At 37.3% G+C, this 23,783-nt stretch overlaps 1 long non-coding RNA gene across 1 annotated transcript; it reads right to left on the bottom strand.

The window, feature by feature from the left end:
* Positions 1 to 10,453: 10,453 nt before the first annotated feature.
* Positions 10,454 to 23,435, bottom strand: LOC133130075 (uncharacterized). Its single transcript, XR_009708904.1, has 2 exons — positions 23,049 to 23,435; positions 10,454 to 10,659 (listed from the first exon to the last, which is right to left on the bottom strand). It is a non-coding gene; the product is annotated as an uncharacterized LOC133130075 (long non-coding RNA).
* Positions 23,436 to 23,783: the final 348 nt, after the last annotated feature.

Raw genomic sequence — 23,783 nt, 5'->3', positions numbered from 1 at the left:
GAAGAAGCCCTGAGGGGCTGGTTTGGTTCCTGATGACACTCCGGCCAACGACCTGTTCGTCCCTGAAGCGGTCCATCTACTTGTCCTGTAGTGGGCTCACTTGACCCAACTTGCTTGTCACCCTGGGGTCAGCCGTTCGCTGGCTCTCCTGGGCCACTGTTTCTGGTGGCCAATGATGGAACCTGATATAGCTGACTTCGTTGCCGCCTGTCCTGAATACTCCTGGGGGAAGTCCAGCAACCAGTGGCCCCAGGGACTTTCCTAACCGCTGTCCATTCCCTGTTGCCCTTGGTCACACGTGGCCCTGGACTTTATTACCAGCCTACCCATCACTAAGGGAATGGGCACTTCACTGTCAAACTTCTTGTCACTTCACATTTTCCTAGCAAGGTCCTCAGTTCTCCAGTCAGTTCTGGAAGGCCTTCTGCCTACTTATCATCGTCAAATCACAGCTGTCATCTGGGTTTCACCCTCAGACCAACGGGCAGATGAAAGCTGGAGAAAGTAGTCCTAAGAGATTTTATACATAATCTATGTAATTACTTTTGTAGCAGGCCTAGAAGTTCATTTTTCCAGTTTATTGTCACCTCTGTGAAGTTTGCTCTTCTAGGCCCCAGTGCAGAATTATACTTAAAAAGAGATTTGTGGCTTTTATTATGTTAAGATATTTCTCAATAATACAATAATTGGATTCTGTTCATTTATTCTATTTTATTTCCACACCAGGTAACGAGACACATCACAACTGTAACAGTCAAGACTCAACTTTGTGTAGCCCTAACTAACCTTCAAACATTTAAGGTGGTGTCACTGCATGTTTAATGTATACACTGTCTATTGTTAATTTCAGGTATTAAACCAGCCAGTTATTGAGCAATCTGTTATCCAATATAAAGGCAGGATTGTGATCCAGTTCTGCCATTAAATGAAAAAGAACAATCATAATTTTCACATATTGTATAATTCAGATATTAGAGACCTTCATGAGTAAGTATGCTCTTAAGACGATAGCCAGGGTTTCAATAATAGGGTTTGTCCTTATTAAAAAAAATATTTTAGAACAAGCTGCTGTCTGTCAATGACAGCAACTGTTGTGCACACAGAAGCCATATTATCTGAAGCTGGAAGAGATCAAAATATGAATTACATTGTTCCATACTTTTTTATTTGAAACAACAGCAAGGGCAACAGCAAAATCCATGTTCACTAACAACCAAATATTAGCATTACAATGTATATAAAGTGTCAATCATTTTTTATTAGGTAAAAACTTTATATATTTAAGAATTTGCAATGATGGTAAATACATCAATGTGCACGTCACATTATTTTTACATTATTCATGATGAGTCTAAAATCACAACTGATGTTTTTTCTGTAAATTGTTATAATCATAAATATTAGCACTCAATTGAAATCATGAGAATGGGCAGGCTTTATCCTATAAGAAATTGCACTTGATCTGTAAGTATTATGTTTCAGTCAATGAAGCTCCAGTGAGGGGATTTTCAGCCAGGTGATCTCCGCTCACAGTCAGAGGTTAGTTAACAGGAAGTATGGGGCATAATGTATTTGGCAGTGGAGGGGAAGGGTTTCTCATATTGAGCCTGCTTTCATGCCCCCAGGCGATTCACTTTCTCTCCTGCTTTTATTCCAATGAAGTCATTTTCCATTTGAATCCCTACATGCTCTGCCTGACTAATTTTGGCTTGTCCATGATGGAGGCAGAAAGAAAAAAGGAAGGAATTCTTTTTTAACCTTTGCTCAGCATCTACCTTTGCCTACCACCCAACTTCCTTACATGTGCCGGATACAACCACCATGTTTCGCAGATGAGGGGGGTGCTTTGGATCATTTGCATTTATTTTGGCCTCCACAATTTGCTCTTGCCACCACTGTCAGTCTGGGCCTCATCTGCCCACAATACCTTTTTGCTTCTGCAGTCTCTTAGGCACCTCTTAGCTTACTGTAACCTGGCCATCCTATTTTTGGAGCTCACTATTGATTTCTCAGTGCAGCCTCTGTATTCTCTCTGAAGTATTCAGCAGACAGTCATCCCAGGCACACCCACACCTCCTGAAAAGTGTTTCTGACCTGTCAGACAGATACTTGGGTTTTTTTCTTAATTATTGTGAGAATTCCTCATCAAAGGCAATAGCCTAGAATCAAGACTAGATTTTGGGAGCTCTCTCCTACGTGCACTACGTGATTGAATGCACCTGATTAATGCCAAACACCTGTGATTTGTCCAAAATATTACAGCACTCTGAAATAGGGTGACTATGTATAAAAGGTGCTGTAATTTCCACTGGGTGAAATTAAAATGTATAAACATACTCTTCAATAAAGGCTGAAAATCTGTACTTTAACCACTTGTGAATTGTTTGATCATAAATCTTAAATTGCGGAATACTGATAGCAGCAGCAGAGTTAATAAAGAGCACAGAAACCAAGCAAAAAAGGAGTTTAAGTCATTGACCTGATCTGAATCCAACTGAACATGGGTTTAATATGCTGCAGAGAAACCTTTAGGCTGCAGTACAAGCCTGGCAGAGCATCACCACAGAAGATACTCAGCACCTGGTGATGTCTATGGGCTATAAAGACTTCCAGCAGTCTTCTATAAAGACTGTTTCTACATAGTGTATCAAAAAGTTATAAATATGATCTTAAATTAATGTTGAGAATGTCTTTGTCCCATTTGTCCAATACATACAGTATATGATACATACTGAATATGCTGCGTTTATAAAATGAGCAATTACCAAGAAACTGGCTAATTGTCCTGCATTACATTTCTTTGAACTTTACTTATGTAAGTATGGTATTATTTATTTTATATATTTTTATATCTTCCTTTCCTTCTTGAAACTACATTCTAGCATAACTATACTTGCAATTAGTCAGGTGACACAGCATATATTCACCAACAATTACATGTTCTCCTTGAAAGAGGGTTTCATGCCATTCATTACATCATACTATTTAAAAGCTTTTTTTTAAACGAAGAAAGAGAAGAAAGATAAGAGCTAACTAATGGAATATGAATTGATTTTCCAGTGGCCATGCAGATTTACAATTTGGTATGCAGGTATTGTGTAAGAACTGCCTTCCGAAGTGATTATGTGACAGATTATATGGCCATTAAGAATGGTCTTGCTTAATGTTAATGAAAACTTTTTTTCTCTCATTTATACAAATATCTTTATTATTTCCAAGCATGCATACCATTTGCTAATCTGTACTGTGTTTTTGGGGCTGCAAATGTAGAAAATTACAACATTTACAACATTTGCAAATTACAATCACCAAACCTTTGTCATGTATTGAGCTTAAAGAACAGTGTGGGGTGTAATGAAGGGAACCAAGGGAGAGGGGGCGGCTTGTCTGCATGGTTCCACTTTGAACATTCGACTTTCAAATGATGTAGTATTCACTCAGAAATTTTCATTTAGCTAAAAGGAAACATTTTTAATTTGACTGAGGAGACTGAGGAGAAACTCAATGTTAGAAAGATGCAGCCAAGTCAGTGCCCAAGGAGCTGGGCTGGTATGGCACCTGGGTGGCACTGACCAATGGCTTTGGGCTGTTTCCCACACCAGACACGCTAGTGTAGCGCTTCCTAGCAAGAAAAAAAATCCCTGAATGTTCTTTTCTTTCTCTTGCCCTCCTCAAATCCTCATATAGAATAAACAAAACAAACAAAAAGCAGGGGACGGGCTGTATGTGCTGTGCTTATGAAAGGGTAGCAGCGAGTGCTGGCAGGCTCTCTCTCTCACCATGGCATTAGCATTCTGTGACTGTGCAGAGCGGGGGACTGGGCGCTGAAAGACTGGGCTGTAATGATGCCTGACTGTGACAGACAGCCACACAATGCCACCACTGTGTGACTGAGTCTTCATTCACCCAAGTCACTAATAAAAAACCCCTGTCACACGCACGTACATGTGCACGCGCATTCACGCACACGCGCACACGCACACGCACACGCACACGCACACACACACACACACACACACACAGACACGCACATGCACACACACACGCACACACACACACACACGCACGCACATGCACATGCACACACACTAAATGAAAAAAAAGAGTGAGCAGCACACTACACACAAGCTAATTCTTATAAAGGAGCTTGGGTCCCCTTTATAAGAAAACAGTTTTGATACAGAACAGTATCTGAGTCTTGAGGGTGCATCCTTCTTGAACTCTCATTGCTGCAGGAATGTTGGCACTTAAATGCCTTGCTGCCTTAGACTGATTTACTGCATGTACAGTATTCAGCATTATAGGTAGGTAATTAAATCAAAAGAAATGCGATCCAAAGAATAGTCATTTAATGGATGTAATGTTCTACCTCAAATATGTACAAATTACACAGACACAGTAAATGCACAAAATCTTACTGGGCCAGTTAGGGTTTTTTTGCATTCATCCCTTTTTCAGGGCACAATTTTCAATCACTATGGTAACAGGATATACCGTTTGAAAGCGTTAAAACTCACAGTTCTATCTTCATAACCAATTTTAAGATGCCATTGCTTTAGAAGAGAACAGTTTCTTATTTTGTAACATGTGGGTGGTAAAACAAGTGTGGGGGGACCTAACCTTCTCAGCAGTTTGGAAATGCACATACTACAAGAAATAAAGTAATGTCAGCGTCCAGTGGACCAAATGCATAATAGTTTCTCATTCTAAAAATGTGCTAACTCAAAGAAACATTGATGGAATGTCCATTGTTTACTTAGAATGTCTCTGGAGGAATTATAATTGTCATTTTTGCTGTGGTATACTTCTACAAATATACTTGTACATAGAAAATCTATTATCTATGTTTTGTATAGGCTCTCTCGAATATGATGGGCCCAAGTACAACGATCTCTGACCAGGATGTAGTTGCAGAGAAAATGCTATGTAACTTCAGCAAATACAATGTAACTTCCCATCAAAGAACTGACTACGGGCATGTTATTGAAGTGACGACTGAAAATCATTTCAGCTAATGACATTATGCTTCCAATGGTGTACAGTTTGTTAGGCTTGCATAAAACAACACAGCAATTTTTCAGCTGCATTTTCAATACGCATGTGGAGTCTGTTGCGCTTTGGCAAAAACAGTTCTTGAGATGTTATGCCAAAAAAGGTTGCCGTTCTGCAAGGAGAGGGGGTTTGGGGCATAGAGGTAGGGGAGGGTGCCCAGCGGGGGGAGTACACTTTTTTCAGAATAAAAAGTGTGGTAAAGTTTAATAAGCAAACTGCAGTGTTTTACACTATATAAGATCATAATATCATTTAGTTTCAATGTATCCTCTTGTAGTCTCCAAATTTTGGAGAACTGCCTAGACATAGATTTGAAAAAACAATGCCGAATGCTAATTTTGGTGATATTGTCCTCAAATTTGGAAATGGATTTGTTCAGCGGTGTGACTTGGCTCCATTGTGTTTCTAAGCACACCAACCACAGCTACAATAATCTGTCTCCAGTCAAAAACAGAAAAAGCTTCCACTTTCACTGTGCTTGAGCTTCTGTAATTTTGTTTTAGTAATATGTAGAGTGATTCTGACTCAACAAAGACAAACTCCAAAGGTTTCCTTTAGTTTTCAGTAAAAAATGATTTAAAAATGATTTAAACATTCACACATTTGGTAGTCACCAAATAAGTTTAAAATGGCTGGGTGGATCTTATTGTGGCTACACTAGAGATTGAACTACCAAGCTTGAGGGCCCTAGTCATGTACCTTAACCACTATGCCACCCTAGGCGAGCATATTTCCTTATCCATTTAGAAAGATCTGTCTACTGGACATTCAAGTTTGAAGGGATTGCTACCCACAACATGAAAGATGGAATTATTATGATTTTTATTATATTATGATTATTATTATGATTATGATTATGATTATGATTATGACTATGATTATTTTGTAATACTTTTTCTTCTTCTTCTTCTTCTTCTTCTTCTTCTGCTTATTATTATTATTATTATTATTATTATTATTATTATTATTATTATTGTAGATTACCAACTGGCATAATTATACTCATTTTATCGGTACCTTTCATATGCATATCCTTCTATAGACTGAAAAAGTCTCTCAATATTGCCATAATTAATAATTCCTCAAGGAGCTATGTTCTGAAATGGCCATAATGCTCTCTACCTCTGCAGTTTTTTATTTGGTCATAAAAGTTATAATTGTATAAAAGTTTCAACTGAAACTTTAATGTTGGGTGAGCATTTCAACACCTATAATATTGCGTGAGTGGCGTTTTAGGACAATGGCAAACGGTATAACATAATTATGAGCCTGAGAATATTTGTGGTTTGTTTAAATGTTTATGGAAATCTGGAAATCAGTTGAGTTGTTGTTTATGGTAGAGCAGCCTGAAGTGAATAAATGCCATTAAAGTGAGCCTTTAAGGAAATCAAATCAAGATGATGAACTTTCTATTATCAAGTAGGGATACGTGAAATGGTTTATCTAAGAATGTGAATGAATGTTGGGGACACAATATGTAGTCAGTGCCACAGGAATGCACAGTCCTTAATCAGCCCTGGTTGAAAATAGGGGAGAGCTTTGTAGTGGTCTGACTGCTTAACGTAGTTAAATCTGATTGAAAGAGCGAAGCACAGGAGCATGCATTTTTGCATAGTAGTATGGCATGGATTTTGATAAAAGAGCCGTAATGGATGTTAGGCAAAGATTTCAAACAGATCTTCCTCTGTTTCAAGATTCCTTTGCTTTACCTTTATTTTACCAGCAGGTCCCACTGAGAGAAGGAATCTCTTTGCCGATGCCATCAGTGTTGGAAAGAGGTGGCCCGTGCTCATTGCTAATAAGTCAATATACTGCATACTGCTTGCTATCATATTTTGATTAGCATTAACCAGCTTTTTATATGAAAGAAGCTTTTTGAGCTTTAAGTATTCATACTGAGTAGAATTGGGAACTAACCGAAAAGACCACCCCACATGTAGATTGCCATAAATAAAGTGAAAATGATACGCTCTCTCTTTGCCAGCTGCTGAGAAGAATTATCCCTCATGTTATGACTTCTTCTACCGCAGCCCCTGGGTGTTACCTTGTCTTTAGATAACTGTCCTGAATGAAGCTTCTGTTTCCGTTCTCCCATTCTGTAATGAAGTGGACACTCACTTTCATTAGCTCAGTGCGTGTGGCTGAGATCTCTATTCTATAGTGTGGGAAAACAAGTGCATTTATAGGAAAGGCAGGGTGTGTGGGAAACGGTGTTATAGAACACAAAACGCCGAGGGACGCGGCGAAGCCTAAACGTCCGTCACACGCGTGTTCTCGCGTTGTCAAAGCGTTCAAAGCTTCGTTAGCAACTACAAGCACCGTTTCTGCTATGCGTCCTTAAGGATTTCTAACAGTTTTTTCTAATTGGCATATGACCAGAATGCGCGCTCAGATTGATTGAACCAGATCGACAAATCCCTTGTTATGTGTGATTTGAGTCTTTTCCAGAGAATACTGTAAAAAAATGCAGTTATTACCAAACAGGTTTGTTACTATCGGTCTCATAACAACGGTGATATTTTCTATTTTGTAATGTTGGGGGCACTTGTTGCATTTGAAATGATTTGCACGTCATGTGAATATCATTCACAGGCTTAATATGAACTATATCTTCCTTAGCATGTTCATATCTGATCTCTGAACAGGAGATGGCAATACTGTTTCCTGGTTAAACTGAATTATTTCCCTTAGGTATTGATTCAGATTTTTCAAAAATATTTGCATATATATTATTATATTTGTATGATGTGCAATGATGAGCTGGATTCATATGAGTTTGTTGATCCTCTATCTGCACAAATAAATAATTATGAAGCTTATAATTAATCTAAGAAAAGTACAATTTGAAACAATGGGCAACTTTAATTAATTCTACGGCTATTTGAATGATGATGGGTTTTGTCAAGCCATGACCAGATCCCAGATTTAACCAGTGGTTATTGGCAACTTTTCAATTGTGGTGAGACACCTAATTATAATGTTAAAGTTCATCTTGCAGTTTTATCTCACAGTATGATGGACATATTTTATCATGCTGATACAGTTTAACATGAATTTCATTGAATGTGATTATAATATCACATTTAGCACTATTTGCACTGTGTTGAAGATGGTGGATTGAAAGAGTGAACCAGAAGAATCTGGCCTACTATTAATCAGCGCATGCTGACCTGGCTGTCCAGGTGGTGTGTTTGTCCTTTTAGCTATAGTTGCCTGTATAGTTACCCATGAAGTTAAGCTTTATTATAGTTCATTGTAGAGAATAAAACTGGATCTTAATTCTCACAATGGCTCTGTTTATGAGATGCTGACCAAACAGCAACACTTACAACTGCCATTTGAATTAGTCTATCATTAGTTCAATGTAAAGTATGAATATTGTATTTCCTTATGAAGTATTACAACATTACTCATAGTAGTATGCATTGCCTTCTTTTAAACGAATCAGGGCTTTAGAACATCACGTTCTCAAAGTCCCTGCTATTTCACACAGACTCCTCCCACTGGGTTCAGTATGCTACATATGTCACCTTGTCCATGAGCCCGGAAACCTGTCAACACCTCATTCACTACACAATAAGAAAAGAGATGATTCTGGGAAACCACTGGGCTCCCATATGCTAATGCACAGACCTTCAGCTCCAAGCAATTCAGTGTGATAAGACTGTATATTTGTACTATTAATAATAATAATAATAATAATAATAATAATAATAATAATAATAATAATAATAATAATAATAATTTTTAGGTTTGGCATTTTGTCAGAATACTGCCACAGTGTCTGGGCTGATTTTTAGTCTGTCTTTGAGAGAAGCCATTTTTCTGAGCTGAGTTTCTACTTCTTTTGTTTTAAAAGAATCAAACCGAATGAGGCACATTTACTTTCAGGGACACTCTCAGAAAAAATGCTTCCAGAAAAACCCTGTAATTCCATAGAAGAGGGTTCTTTTTTTGGAGAAATGGTTCTTGGTCTGGGAGCTTTCACACTTCACACCTATGATAGAGGATGTTAGAACTACAAAATAGTTCTGCTGCGGAGCCAAGCTAAAACCCCCCAGTGTGCATTCCTTCCTCAAATGGCAATGGTTAGTTACCAAGGGATTTCAGTTCACATTATTAGACTGTGAAGTCTGTTTTTCACCTGTGATGATTGCATGCACTGACTTGCTTTTAGGTTTAGAATGTGCTTGGGTTACCAATAGAACAACATTTACAATGGCAAGACAAGAGTTTGCATGTTCCTGTAGTCCTGTCATTGGAGGTATGTTATATTTATTGGTCATCTCTTACATATACAGGGAAACCATATATAAAAAACTCAAAGCTGCACACATCCTTGAACTATTTCAGTGTATTAATGCAATCTGAATCCCTATATTCCTGCAAGACATCACATAATTGTTGCCAAGGTGATGAACTAGGTGAGTAAAACAGCCTAATCTAATTAGCAGGAAAGAGTGTGTCTGTAAGGCAGAGCTGCAGTGCATTAGTAACATTAGGCTTTCGGTCACGAACACGCATGCTGACAAAGAGAATATCTTCCCTAACTGAATAAGCACAAGGTAACATCAGCAGTTTGTTTACACTTCCGATAAAAATGCATCTCTCTAAAACAAACCCAATGACTCCCTCTTTATTTCAGCTAACTGAAACTGAAACTGAAATAATAGAACTGGCTGTCTATTATTGATTCTTGGGTCTGTTAATTGTACCGACATTGTGGAATAGGACATATTTATCAAAATGTTTAGAAATATACCAGCTATTAAGGAATATGACAACGTATCTTGTTTGGCACTCAACACACACCCTATAACCGAATTTTAAATTACATTAACTTGCGGTATAACAACAATTTAAGGCGTGGCGCATAAAAATGTGAAGATTTGAAACCTGACGTGTTGTATTTAAAATATAATACGTTTTTATGACGATTAAATGACTAAATTTCATTTGTAAAAATGACAGCAGACGTGCGATAGGCATAGTATTTACGAATAAGAAAAGCCTATATTTAACTTTGACATATTTAATAGTGTTTAAAATCTTTAAATATATGTCAGAACATCGTGACCTATAATTGCCCACGACGAGTTTTATAAATATTGTCCCACAAATACAAGGATGACACAGGTACTAATGACAAATTGCATGGCACTACTAGAATTATTTATTCTTAAATAATTCCTATAATGCCGAGTACCCAGAGTTTATCATAAGTTTAATATTACAGTAGAGACCAGGATTGAAACACATTTTCATATAAATAGTCATTAAACAATTTGCTGTATTTTAACGGCATGGTTTCTTATTAAGTTGCTCATAGGCTGTGCTTCTATGAAATGCAATGCAATTAGAAGCTACTCTCTTGGGGAAAGAAAGAAAGAAAGAAAAAACATTTCAATAACACTTCTCACTTTAATCACAATTTTCTTACTTATCAAGATGAGGGAGCCGGTCTAATATCTGCTTAAGCGCACACGTTTTGGACGGTGCCGTTCCAGAAGGCTATCTACCTTTGAGCACAGTACTGCGATTCAGCACTTTTTTTATGGACAGCGGTCTCTTCGGGCTTTTTGAAGGTTCGCGTCTCTTGTCTTCTTCCTGAAAAAACATTAAAAAATAGTCGTTTTGTCTTCTGGTATTTTGATTAACTAAATTGTTGGTTTGATGATAAGCATTACACGTAGGAGGCCGTATATGCCTCCTCATTGATGACATCACACTTTTGTATTCCTGAGAATTCTGAAAACACGGGGGAAGTGTTTTTCACCACTGGACACAAGAGCTCGCTCAGTGATTATTATGTAATGTCTGATTTTAATACACCTTTTTCATTTGCGCTATTAATATAAATATAGGCTATTACAGACAATGAATGAAAAATAAACAGAAAAGATAAAATAATAATAATAGAAAAGAAACAAGGATAAATGATTGGTTGGACGGAATACGTTTAGCTACAAAAACGTTTCACATAGCAACGACATGCATTCTCTCATATCACATGTAGGAATTATATATAATTTTGAAACATGTTTGAAACTTTTTTTTAATCTTTGGCTGAGCGCATACTGTGTCATCGAACTCTTTGCAGTGTTGTTTCATTCCGATTCAAACTTTGCATTCCCATATCTGTAGGCATAGTATACTACACATTTCTTTCGTCTAGAATATATTTTTAGAGTATATTGTAATTTTAATAAGAGTATTTCATGTAAATTCTGGGGAAAATATAGCGTGTAGCACAATTTCATAAACATTTGTTGCAGTAGGTCTATGTTGACAGATAAGCGATTACAAACGAGTATATGAAATATTGGCATATAATATGAAGATTCATTCAAATTAGGTAACGATTTTCAAACATTAAGATAAGTTAGAAAAGTAGAAAGAATTATAGTGGCAAATGTTACGTTTCCATCACAGATATAAAAAAAAGGTTGAGATCTCTGACATGTCATGCATGTCACCATTAAACATCATGTTATTTTGTTCTCCATACAATATTACTTACAACATACAAGTACTGGTTATACAACGAGCATGCATGCTGCCGAGGCATACCTATAACCGTATGTGTGTGTGTGTGTGTGTGTGTGTGTGTGTGTGTGTGTGTGTGTGTGAGAGAGAGGGGAAAAGAGGGGGATAGCACGTACATTTAAAAAATACTGTGTATATGCTGCATTAGCTATACAGATTTAAAGTTTGTGCACATACTGTAGATGTTTTTGATTAAAACGAGCACAATCCGACAGCGTATTTAAAGAGTAAATACAGTGGACCAGCAAGGGTCCATTTTCGGATTGTCAATTGCACAAAGCAACACTGTCAACAACAACAACAAAAAAAAGGAATAAGTAATTTATGGTACGAGGGACGAGTGCCTATTGAATTCACGCTTGTGTTTCAGAACTGGCCTGGAATGGTTAAAATTGATCTGAAACGCACAATTGTTTTCTCTTCGTCAGGCTTGCTTTACCTAGGCCTATAGCCAATTATACTTCACTCCGAAATATCCGAAATATTTAATAAAATCGTTCAGTTTAAATATTCACATCATCCACATACATTGCATTAGGCTATAACAGCATACATCATTCAAATGCAATACGTCTTATTTTTTGGCAGTATTAAACAATCACACGGTCATCTTATATGTATATGTATTTGTTGAAAAGTATTATGCAGACATCGCGCACGCGCGCACTCTCTCTCTCTCTCTCTCTCTCTCTCTCTCTCTCTCTCTCTCTCTCTCTCTCTCTCTCTCTCTCTCTCTCTCTCTCTCTCTCTCTCTCTCTCTCACACACACACACCACATTTCTGAAGTGTGAGAAATGTGGGGTCTTAGCCCTGGAGAGCAGCCAAACGTCACATCTGATGTTTGCCAGGAGTACATTAACAACAAAATAATGAAATTACATAAAAGAATCACATGCCTTTTTAACTATATCTAGATTGATATAGAACACCCTGCACCCTTACAGGAAAAGGCGATTTACCTGCTTGTGGCAAAGGTTGCTGTTTACGTAGCGCACTTATTTTCTAGAAAGGGTTCTAAAAATGATCATTAGGCTACTGAAGTAGCCTATGGACAGCTTAGGAATGGGAAAAATATTATTTAGAACTGTGCTAAATGAATGTCCTTCTGTGTTGTGTCTTTCATCAACTCAGCTATTTGAAACTCATTGTTATCATTAAATCAATAGTTGTGTGTGCTTTTGGTCATTGACTAAGGTGAACTGGAAAATAAAGGCTTTTTTTAAACGTGAATTTGGAATTTTCCTTCAGGATTTTCCATGACTTTTAACGCCAGGCGCTGTCCGTTCAGTACCACCAAGGCTCAATAATTGCTACCCGACTATGCATCTGACCATTCTCTAAAGTAGCCCCCTGCAGACCGTCAATAATAACAATTCTACTTTGACATCGAATAGCACACCGCGTAGGGCCTACTGTACAATAGTGTAAAACTACAACAGCCGATAGGCTACCTCTTTATGAAACATGTATTATACAAATTTCATTAGTAATTGATTGTTCACTAAGCCGTTCAACTACGTTATAACAAAGCACGCACATAAATATGCATAAAATGTAACTTTTGAGGACAACTTATAAGTTTCAAGAACAGTTTAACATTATTTATTGTTAAGACAAGTGCTAAGACAAGAGTTCAGGTCTGACATACTCGTCACATCGAAAACCCAATGCGAATGATGTGCTGATGATGTGGCACATCATTACTATAGCCTGCTATAGATTAGTCAGAATATATGCTATTTTTCTTTTCATTTTATAGGCGAAAAAATATAATTATTGCTAAAAAATGTGACTTGTAGCCTACGTGTTTTAAATTCGGTGACATCGTCAGTTGTTTAAACGGCTAGAACAGCATCCTGCTGTCAACGAAGAACTATGACCTGGCAGTATCTGGGACGTGTTTTGATTCTCGCGATGCACGGAGTGATGCAACGCGGAAAAGGTTGACACGTTTTCATTTCCCTCAACATCAAAGATGTACTGTAGATGCATATAACCAATATTCTGTGCAAGACTATATCTATTCATTTTCGATTAGCTTCGACATATTTACGGTAATGGCGTCTATAATTAATAAAAGAATGAAATAGTGAATCATTCTTGATTCACAGTTCCTGTTTTCTGTTACAGCTGGACATCGTAGTGTCACAGCTGGCGTTCCCTCTCCTTTGTTGAAACAATTAAAATTACAAATAGAGTACGCAGAAAGTGTGTGTCTGCGATCATTCGCGTCACTATTGACCCATGCTCTTAGGAAATCGGTTGTGTCCGTCTCCTCTTTTATACGCATTTGTAACTGGCAAATCTTTATTTTGCCCAAAGAGGTCGCCTTTTCCCGCTACTTCTGGAATGCGCAAACATAGACAGAAAGCCTACGCCTAACACCCTGTGGCACCCACGGTACACATTGGGCAGGTCTGTGTCTTCACTCCTTTCAATCAAACGTTTAACGGACGACCAACGCCTAGGCTGCACGAAGAATAACTGGCTCCCTCCACAAAGCCTTGAGTATTATATTAAGCATTCCCCTTGTGTTGTTTTGAAAATGTATTATAAATCTGAGGAATAAAATAAAATGTTTAATTTGACTCCTCTGTGCACACTATATAGCCTTTTTATATGTATGTGCAATCCAGCACGTGTAAGTACACACACATACACACGCACCCCCCATATCTCTTTCTGTGTATCGTAACATACGCACGCACGCATCACATAGTAGAGACACACACAGTCATTATATAGCATTTTCCTATACAGTGTGTTCTTGCTTAAAACGACATGCATAATGTTAAGATGTATGATGTATGAAAGATATGCAATTCAAAATTGTAAAAATAGTTTACCATCTACCAAATCTTTACTTAAATGTATTTATGATTACGTCAGTTACGTCCTATTGCGTATTTGCTCACACATATTCTGTTGGCCTTAATTGCAAAACTGTTTTAGGGCAATTGTTCCTTCACGACGACTTTTTTAATCATTTCAGTTCTTTGAAGTAGAACGTCATTAAACCGGAAACTGAGGATTCCTCTCTTTTAAAAGAACAGTGTCTATTTTTCTGTTGAAATGTTTAGAGCATGAAATGCTCTAAAGTAAATAATAATAATAATAATAATAATAATAATAATAATAATAATAATAATAATAATAATAATAATAGAGAATAAGAAAAAGAAGAAAAAAAACACAAATAGACAAGGAAAGGCTATTCTGTTTTAAAAAGGAATGCTATTTAACGATTGCAGAGTTATGTGAGAATTTAAGAATTAAGTCTTTTAGCAGTTTGAACAGACTTGCTTTTTTATATGAAAGGGTTTAATGTATATTTCAATTTAATTAACCAATTTTAATTTAAGGCAATAGTCTTATTTTACAAATAGGCAGCTTTTTCCATGTTGATTGTACACTGATGGATCAATAGAAGTCTAGGTTTGTCTGTCCTTTTATCATTTTATTAAACATATTTAGTTTTCAGTGCTATGCAAATGCATTATAACTAATTGCCCATATCTTTGTCCAAGTTGATCAACAAACGAGAGAGATTCAGTACAGTCTGCCTGGCTATGTCTGTAATTAAATACGATACACTAGCAAATAAACTTGAGAAAAACAATGTGTCAGTTTTCAATCTGTTGCATACATGTAGTTAATTTTCCATTGACTGTGGACATTAGCGGTGTGCTTTACTCAGTCTCAGGCTCAGTCAGCTCTATTGCTGCCTGTCTGTGTGAGCCACTGAACACTGCTGTGCTCCTGCTCTTGCTCCGAACAGAAGCTGGCCTCAGAAAAGTTTTCTTCTTTTTGTTTTGCCGATCTGAAAAGACTCAATAGTTGGGAAAAGCGTTGTAATTATATGGAAGCACAGCTTATTTAGGTGATGAAAAGGGTCTTGTAGTCTCATAGCAGCCCCTTAAATTTCCCAAATAAGGAGCTCTAATGATGGGGTGAGAAGATGTGAATGCCTAAAACAAACTATAGAGGAGCTAAACTAAAGCAACCAGGGGCTTATGATATATTAAATTACCATGATTAGGAATTTAGGCATGGTTCAAGCCTGCTGGAGGGGCTGGGGAGCCTCAAAGTGGGGCTATTCATTTCTGGGGAGCAGGGTCAATAGGTCGGGGAAGTTCACAGGGCCTGTTTCTATTCTTATGCTAACATATAATACAGGCTGTAATGCTCACTGGCTTGGAAGATATAAATGATTGGGCAATAATCCCAGCTTCTCTGTTTGCAAGGAGAGCAGCTCTATAGCTAATTGCAGTCGGGCCTGCTTTTCAATAAGTGAGCTGCCATAATGATGCCTGAGAAATAAGGATGTGGTTTTTCTCTTCTCTTTTTCCCCCTGCTTGCAGTTGGTGAGGTACACTATCATGTTTTGATATCAAGGTATAGTGTTCAGAAATACTGAATGGTGTTCATTTCTTGGCAGGCAACACCCTGTTCTTTTGACTGGTTAAACAGGGCCCTAAACAACATAGTACAGTATCTTTAATTAGGGTTTGTCATTAGATTGATTCCTTTTGAACTAAGAAGTACACTCAGTGTTATCAAATTGAGACGATTTCCAGAATACAACATCTTGCTGTGCTATTGTGCGCAGAATAATATGCGCTATAGGACAGGTCTGTGTAACTAAAATGTATATACAATTAAAAATATTGACTTGCAATGCTTCAGGTTTATTTTTTTGGTTTTTTACCATTTTATTTTGAGGCATTGAAAATACAGCAATGTGCATTTAAGACATTATAATGACCAAATGCTTTATAAATTTACATATCGTAACATTACTTATGAAAGATGGTTTTGTTCTGGTACTGCAGGCCTGGAGATTAATCTCAGAGTATTTGTGAAAGTTTGGAACTTCACTGACACTTGATACAAAAGGCCCTATTTATCTCCTTATGACAAGCAGAAAATCTGCTCAGAATAAATGAATTAATACAAGTGATCATCCGTGGCACGTGATAGGACACCTGCAGTCTGCAGGCAGCACCCTATTGGCTCCTTCAGCAGCGTCCGTTTGAGATCATTCATTCACTCATACAGTAACTGGACTTTCACCACCAGGGTGTGACTTGTGCTTTCATCACTGGGTTTAAGAAATTAACAATTCAATTTAAAAAAACAAAAAAAACAAAAACAAACATGCTTGTAATGCACTTTTCATTTAAATGTATTTTCATTTAAATTTAGTAGCAGCTTATTTTTTTGGGTATACAAAACACAATGTTGCACCTCTAAGCCAGAAACAGGCCTGATAATATGGTTTATCATATCATATCATCATAAACATTTATTTTTTAATACCAATTTTAAAGGAATGAAATGTAAAGACTGCTCGTTGGTCCTTTAATAGGCACATTTATTTAGTGAGAAGAGTGGAAGTGGCGATTAGGAGAATGATAAAAAATGAGCCATTGACAGGAAACACACGTATTAGTGTCAGCTCCATTCAGTGCATTTTATCCCATTGGCCATTTGGGAATAGCTGGACATCCCACTTTAACCCGGCTCTTGGCCTTTGACCCTGGAGTCTCTAGGCTTCTATAAACCCCTCTCAGGGGACACTATCGGTCCGCTCAACATACAGGCACACAGCAACAAGCTCCTACCACATGATGAGTAAGATATTACTTCTGTAAAATATGTCCACAATGTATATGTCTCACTGCTTGTAAAAATGTTGTAAGTTAAATTAAAATGGTAAATGGTATGTGCACAAAAAATTAAAAACTAGTCACTGGTCACTAGACTGAAAACCTCAGTATGTGCGTGCACACACACACACACACACATTCACACACACACACACACACACACACACACACGCACACGCACACGCACACGCACACACACACACACACACAGTAATATATTTCAGGACAAAATCATTATACTACAACTATTTGATCTTATTATGGTTTATTCTTTCAGTTTTCAACCCTAGAATGCATCATTTCCCGTGTTGATAATTTATTCTTAAATATCCATGATTTGTTACTTGCAACGTGGGGCTGTCTTAAGTCCTACAGCTTCTCCCTCTGTCAGTAATTGTGGTACTCATCTGCTGTGTAGTGGACAGAGGATATGGTCCTTCAGACCCGCACGTGCCTGGTCCCTTAGCCCATCGCATTTCCATTTATAAGGAAAGGCATGACCTTCTGATTCACTCTGTTTGACCTTAAACTCAGAACATCAGACTTCATGGTGCTTCTGAGATGACCAGCAGTGGACACAAGGCCGGCACACTTTGAACATTCTCCAACAGTCCTAATGAGAATGGCTTCAGGATCCAGGGAGGGAAACTGCATCAACTCAGCTTCAGTCTGATCAAGATGCCTTTTGACTTTGGCTATAGCAAGGTATTCAACAAGATTTCTTAATTTATTTTGTAATTCTTTGACAGCATTATGAACAGAGACTGACCAACATGCTTCTATCCAGGCCTTTGATTGTGTTTGTCAAAGGAATGGGTCAGTAGATCAACAAATTGCTGACTGATGGCTGCCATTCGAACGGTTCTGCAACCCAATGTGCAGGACTCCCTGAATGAAAAAAAAACTCTCAATAATATCCCCTTTATTTAACCAGATGCATGTCTGCTGGTCATATCAAAACACTGATACTTACGTCTGTCACAAATCATTATCTATCACCAAAATGCCCAACCATGTCTATAAGATCATTCCATCATCACCTTATTTAAATTCAATAAATACCTATTAACTTTATTTTAACGTAAATCATTATGTCGAACCATCTGTATTACATTAATAATCTATTACTTCGGCTATTTTAGTAGGCCTACTTGACACGCACAGCTACATTCAGATCGTAATGGTTGAACTTCAAAATTGTCTTATTCTTAATCCTGTTCCATAAGTTAATAAGAACCAAATGCCTTTGTTTGACACCGAATGTATTTTAAAACTAGCCTGTTGGCTTGCCTCGTGTTGCCACTTTCTCGAATTTGTCTCAGGGAATACCTTGCATATAAGCAAGGTGTCCTATATCAATAGTTAGTTATGTTTGTGTGCCTGAATGCGCCATTTCTAGCATGTAAATTGGCTACGTAGTTTCGAATCAGCAATTATTTGCACAATATTTAAACCCTGACGTATTAATTAGCTTCCACTTTCTACTCCAGGCTTTCCCTTAATTCTTCAATTATTTGTTACAAAAATTCCATTAAGTTATTGACGCATGTGATGGGGCAAATACTGGCCCACTAATAAAAAGGAATGTAGACGACAATTCCTTTGTGGACGACTAATTCAACTACTCTCAGAAGCTGTGTTTTTGATTGTTTACTTTAATTGGGATGTAGGGTGCACTGCATACATTACCAATTTAGTTGCTGTGCACCGTTCACATTTGCATCAAAATGTGAAACAGGAAGCACATAGTCGACGTTAGAAGCAAGTGGAGCGCTGCGTTTGTATTTTTGAAAAGCATGCGATGAGTGAACAAACATTCATGACCTTAACAAACCAGGCCTTAAGCGTGGTTTATTTTTATTTTAAAACAGTTTACTTAAATTTGAATCCTCTGACAAAGCAATCTATGGCCTATGGCTTATTTGCCGATGTACCCATTGTAATTCGTTTTACTGTTTTGTTTTTTTACTGTGTGAAACACTAGTTTTTGTCATCTTTATATTTATTTAAACGTGAAAAATGGCCTACCATGCAGTGATAATAAAGCAAGCAAATGATACGCAACGATTTTTGTGGATGAATAAACCTCTGAGCTCCAGTGGACGTGGGCAGCTCATATATTGCACAAATGAAAAACTCGGAACATAGTCTCATTAAACACAAGTAAACATCAGAACCTTCGTGAAGCTGAACAGTACAAAAAGTCAAATATATGTATATGCTCAATTGAGATGAAGTACAACAGTACACTAGAAGAAGATATTTGTTTACTTTCTGATTTGAAAGAGATTGAAAATCCATCTTATGTTCTACTGTCTCATATACAATGGCCCAAGGCATGTCTGCTTTTGTAAACAAAATAAAAACCGTATCTTTTTGGATGCAAGATGTGGTTGGAATGGAAGGTTGCTTTAGCAAGGGGATATTTGAGACCTATTAAAATATTCAGAAGGCCTGGGCCAGCACAAGAATATCGTATAATAATAATAATAATAATAATAATAATAATAATAATAATAATAATAATAATAATAATAGCTGTTATTGTTATAATATGGCTGATATAGTAAATGTTGAACTGACCTATGAAAAATGTGACACAACTGTAAAGATATCTAAATATTGAAATACAATGTGTCGGTGTCTTATAAGACTTCATGGGCTGGGCAACAAGTAAGGTGCAACAAGACATTTCAAATGAACAAACCAGCCAACCTCCCAATCAACCAACCGCGCCCAATCAATCAAACAATCAATCAGCTTAGGAAATAGAAATGCTACTTGTATGCTCAATAGTAAGCAAGTACCGTAAGCTGTTACGGATAGGGCCCCAGTCTTTTATTGCATACCGTAATTACCATTGCCTATTGATGTAGATTAATAACAATAATAACTGAATTTGCTACACAGTAAAATGTCCAGCATTTATTCAACTGTAACAGAGTACAATATGAGTCCAATAGGGACCATATGTTATCTGTAAGAGTTAATTTTACACTGGAAGTTATCCTGCGTACAGTTGTATTAATAGACACATGTGTTCATGCATTTATGTAAAATTACAGGGGACTCGAGATACAGAAGCAAATTGTTCAAAAAAGAAAATGTATTGCTCACGAAGTAGCTACCTTAGTCATGGGTCATGTACACGACAGGAAATAGAAATATTGTAGTGTAGCGTAGTGTAAAATGTAGATTACTGTGGAACCCCCGTTAGAGAACAAGTAGGTAATGTCAGAAAGCACCTCATGAATGTGATGTTTTGGGAGAACCATATCCAGCACATGCAATGGTGTTATAGCAAATATGGCCACCAGGACTTCCTGTTCTTCCAATGCGTGGCATTCAGTGTGTTAATGAAAGAGCAATGGTCTTACCCCTAATATGCTGATTGGCTGCTTGGCTCGTTAGCATTAGCAACCATGCATCCTTAATGCATACGAGCCAAAACCCGGTGGGCGGGGCTGCGGTTTGCTTGGAGTGAAACCATTTATTTCGATCTTTAATCGTTGAAGGATTGGATATTTCTTAAGTAGTCAAATGGGTCTACTAACCATTTTATCAATTTACTCAGGGGATAAATGTATATTCGCTAATTAATGTTATTAAACGCCTTCCTTATAAGCAGGAACAGCGACGACAACAACAACAATACAATTATACTTGTAAGAATTCAGTTATTTTAACGCCGATCGGTTTGTTAGCCTTTGGGTGCAGCGACACGATTTGCTAGTACAAACCGTTTTCATTTTATCAAGGCTTGTATGATGAAAATAGTTTGAATTATTGAGATTTTTGCTTCCCATTTGCTTGGGATATCTCACCTGTGATTTGACTTAGGAACAATGAAAGGTAAGAAGATATGGATAGTCTAGCATATTTTTCATGGTCACTTCCGAAATGTTTGGTACCTTGAATAAATATTCCATCGTGTTTTTCTTTGCACAACAATTTCAAAATAAATTATGTATGTCTTTAAAAGCTGTGGTATACGTCTACTACTAGACATATTACTTCAACAACTAATATGGGGTATTGCAGCAGCAGCAGCAGCAGCAGCAACAGCAGCAGCAGTAGTAGTAGTAGTAGTAGTAGTAGTAGTAGTAGTAATAATAATAATAATAATAATAATCATAATAATAATAATAGAGGGACGGTTATTGTGCCTCACAGCCAGAATACATATCAGAATGTAACACATTGATAAATTACATTTTGTTCACTTAAAAAAAAAAATCCCTTTCTTAATTTACACGTTACATGCCAAATTTGTATAAACCTGATGCCTGCTAAGATGAAATGTATATCTTGCCTGTGGCATAGTGCAAATCAAGGCACTACTTTACATGAGCCTTTTAAAAGAATCTTGGGATTTTCTAGCGATAGGCAGAGGGACAGAGAGAGAGAGAGAGAGAGAGAGAGAGGGGGGGGGGAAGAGAGACATGGAGAGAGAGGTTGATGTGGATTCATGATGCCTGAAATGATTCAAATTAAATCAGGGAAGTCTGTCTTAAATATTTGCTAGCTTTATTTGTATATAGGCTACTCCGCTAGCCACCTCTTAAGTGTTTAATCCAAAGACTTTAAGCAAGTCAAATGTAATTCTCCTAAAGGGACTCGTTGAGGCTCCACTGAACCGATTCCTTCCGCACGTTTCCCATGTGAGTGGTCAATGCGTGTCATTTATTCTCAAATGGTTGACCCCGAGATATACAGGTCACCGCCTTAAATGACCCTAACAGGTTTTGTGTCACTTGTCCTTTACATACATAGACTGGGGACCTATTGTCCCACTTTATTTGTACAAATTGTCATAGCTGTTGGCAATGTTAGATACGTTGTATGCATTATTTCCATTTCCATAAATACTTAAACATTAAGGCCGACCAGAATACATTGTGTAGCCTATATCGTATTTTGTTTCTCAATGGAAAATAATCCATCTAAGACAAACCAAAACGTTATATTGATTTGTTTTATTTCAATTAGGGTACATAGCCAATTCAATTTTAGGCTACAAACAGCTTTATTTACACATATGCATAAGGTGTCTATTGGTGACATTAAAACAAGAAACAAAAATCGGCAAGTATGATATAACCATCTTAAATTTACGATCCAACAAATACGTTTGAAAACTATTCTGAAGTAGGCTAGTCTATGAATCTTTTTTAAATCAGTGTTGTTTATAGTTTACAACGTAATATAGGCTATATTAGTACACATACATTAATGCTGTAACTGAATATAAACGCGTTTTAACTGTATATTTTCATTCTCCAAAGTTTATAATCAATAATAAGTTATTATTGATAAATGATTGAGTAAATATCCATTCATTCAGATTTCATTTAAACTAAGAAACTGTACAAATCTAATACAATCTACCTGTGATCTGATATATATATATATGCCCAACACGAAAAAGTTTGAGATATGATTATCAAAATGGTTGCATTAGGCTACATATTGATTGAACTCGGTCCTAAAAAAAAACCTCACATACTAACGCAGGGATACTGTGTGGTATTATCCCGGATTCAATAAGTCGTGCCGTGACACCCGCTAATAGATATATTCCAAAGGTCTCTTTCGGGTCAAAGTGTAACATTGGGAAGAATAGAAATCGCCAGTGACCTATGGTGTATGCAAAATTCGGACCAGACAGCGTGTAACTGACTGCTTTCCTGCTATACGGTCGTCGACCAGCACTCAAGAAGACCATAATATGTAATTCAACTGAACGGTCTTAGTATTAAAGTTAGCAAAGAGTTTTCTTACCTTGGCTCTGTCGTTCAGAATTAGTCATAACTTGTGTAAATTGCATTAAGGAGGACGATGCAGCATCGCAAGGAACTTTAATGCAATGTCTTCTCTTCTTTGAACACCCTGCATTTTAACAGCGGTGTGGAGAGTGGGTGCCAAACTTTAATTCCCTGTTCCAAACGGACCCTCTCAATTCGTAGTCATTCACTTTCAGTTTTGAAAAGGTTGAGCCACATCGAGGGTATGTTTGTGGAACAGGGCAGTTTCGGTGTTTAAAGCAGATGGACCACTCTGTCGAAGTTTGGAGTAGAGAAGCAAAACGGCGCCAAGTACAAGACTTGAATAGATCAATTGTTAATGCAAAACAAAAGCGTCTGTAATGGAAGCCAGTAGCCTACTGCAGCTCGCAGGACGCAATTTGGGCTTGCAACGCTTCAGAAAAATATTTTAAGGCAGCTGCCCTTGCCGAAACACCTCTCCTAAACCCTCCCTGTTTATTTTTCTTTCTTTCTTTCTTTCTTTCTTTCTTTCTTTCTTTCTAGGGACAAAGTCATAATGTTACAATTTACAGGAACATAATTTGACGGCACAAGCTGCTATATATTTTTACACATACACTGTACCTCATAACATAACATGGAGTGTTCAGGGTGGCGACTGACGCATCAAAAGGCCAATATTATTCATGTCGTGATATTTGCAGGTAATAACATTTGTATAACTTTTATTGCATTTATCTATAAGCAGCCA

The sequence above is a fragment of the Conger conger genome, chromosome 6, assembly GCF_963514075.1.
Source record: "Conger conger chromosome 6, fConCon1.1, whole genome shotgun sequence".
In the NCBI taxonomy this organism is placed as follows: Eukaryota; Metazoa; Chordata; class Actinopteri; order Anguilliformes; family Congridae; genus Conger; species Conger conger.
The sequence above is the reverse complement of the archived record's forward strand: the minus strand, read 5'-3'. Positions and strand labels throughout refer to the sequence as shown.